General features: G+C 41.5%; 1 protein-coding gene across 1 annotated transcript in view; it reads right to left on the bottom strand.

Moving 5' to 3' along the window:
* Window positions 1-1,109, bottom strand: part of ATP11A (ATPase, class VI, type 11A) — a 152,888-nt gene that overhangs the window by 59,310 nt on the left and 92,469 nt on the right. The gene's annotated exons all lie outside the window — the stretch shown is intronic.

The raw sequence follows: 1,109 nt of genomic DNA, 5'->3' as shown, positions 1-1,109 counted from the left end.
TTACGGGAGTAGAAAGCCTCATCTTTCTCCCGTGGAGCGGCTGGTAGTTTCAAACCACTGACCTTAAGGTTCGCAGCCCGATTCGTAACCACTACGCTACCAGAGCTCCTTGCTGTTAACAACTTGCTGAACAAAAATTATTTCAGAAAGCAAATACATCTTAATGCAAAAAAATATATCCAGATCATCCTTTATATTAATGAGTTAGAACAAAATGTATTTGTATAGTTTTTCCACACCCCTCAAGTAATGTTCCAATTACGTCAAATTTGTGCTGCAAATGCATGATTCTCATCTCTCATGACAAATACATTTTGTCTTCTAGATAAATACTCTGGTGTACGATAAAACGGAAGTATGACAACAATAAAGACACCAACACTTACCAAAAAGCTCCCTGGCTTATACAAATGCTCCTTTCTCTTTTTAGTTAAAAAAAAAAAAAAAAAATTTTTCAGCCTGAAAGGCAGTTTGTCACTGTTGCAAAGTTGGCTGAGCTTTCAACTGTTGGCTCATAGACATACCAGTGTATTCCACTGTAGCAAGTGAAACAGCTAATGAATAAACACCTCGTCTATGACTGATATTCTAGGGTTAACTTCTTTTCTAAACAGAAAACTCCAATGCCAAACTCCCTGGTCCAGTACAGATCCCTAGGAGGTCCCTGTTGAGAGTCTTCAGGAAGTACGTCAAGGAAGACAAACCCAAAGGGCTGCCATAGAGACTTATAGGCAATTAGGATAAGCACTGAACTGCAAGGTTGGTTTGAACTACAGGGTTGGTGATTCAACCTCATCAGCTGCTTCTCAGAAACCCTATACAGGGTCACTATGAGTCTTAAGTAACAACAGCCAAATATCCTGGTAGAACTGGGGTTAGGAGGAGGCACGGAAGGGCACACTTCTAGAGTTAATGACCCATTGATTTACACTCTGGAACCTGGACAAGGGTCCATGAACTGAATTATAGTATTAGGAACCCACCAGAGTGTTGCGGACCGTGTAAGACTGGTCAGAGGTTCGAGGTCCTATAGGGTGAAGGGATTCTTCTGGTCAGAAGTGCACAGCACCTGTGCTTTAGTTGTTGTTGTTGTTAAGTGCCGTCGAGTC

Source organism: Chrysochloris asiatica, unplaced genomic scaffold, assembly GCF_000296735.1.
Source record: "Chrysochloris asiatica unplaced genomic scaffold, ChrAsi1.0 scaffold00029, whole genome shotgun sequence".
Lineage (NCBI taxonomy): Eukaryota > Metazoa > Chordata > Mammalia > Afrosoricida > Chrysochloridae > Chrysochloris > Chrysochloris asiatica.
This window is presented reverse-complemented; position numbering and strand designations above follow the sequence as displayed.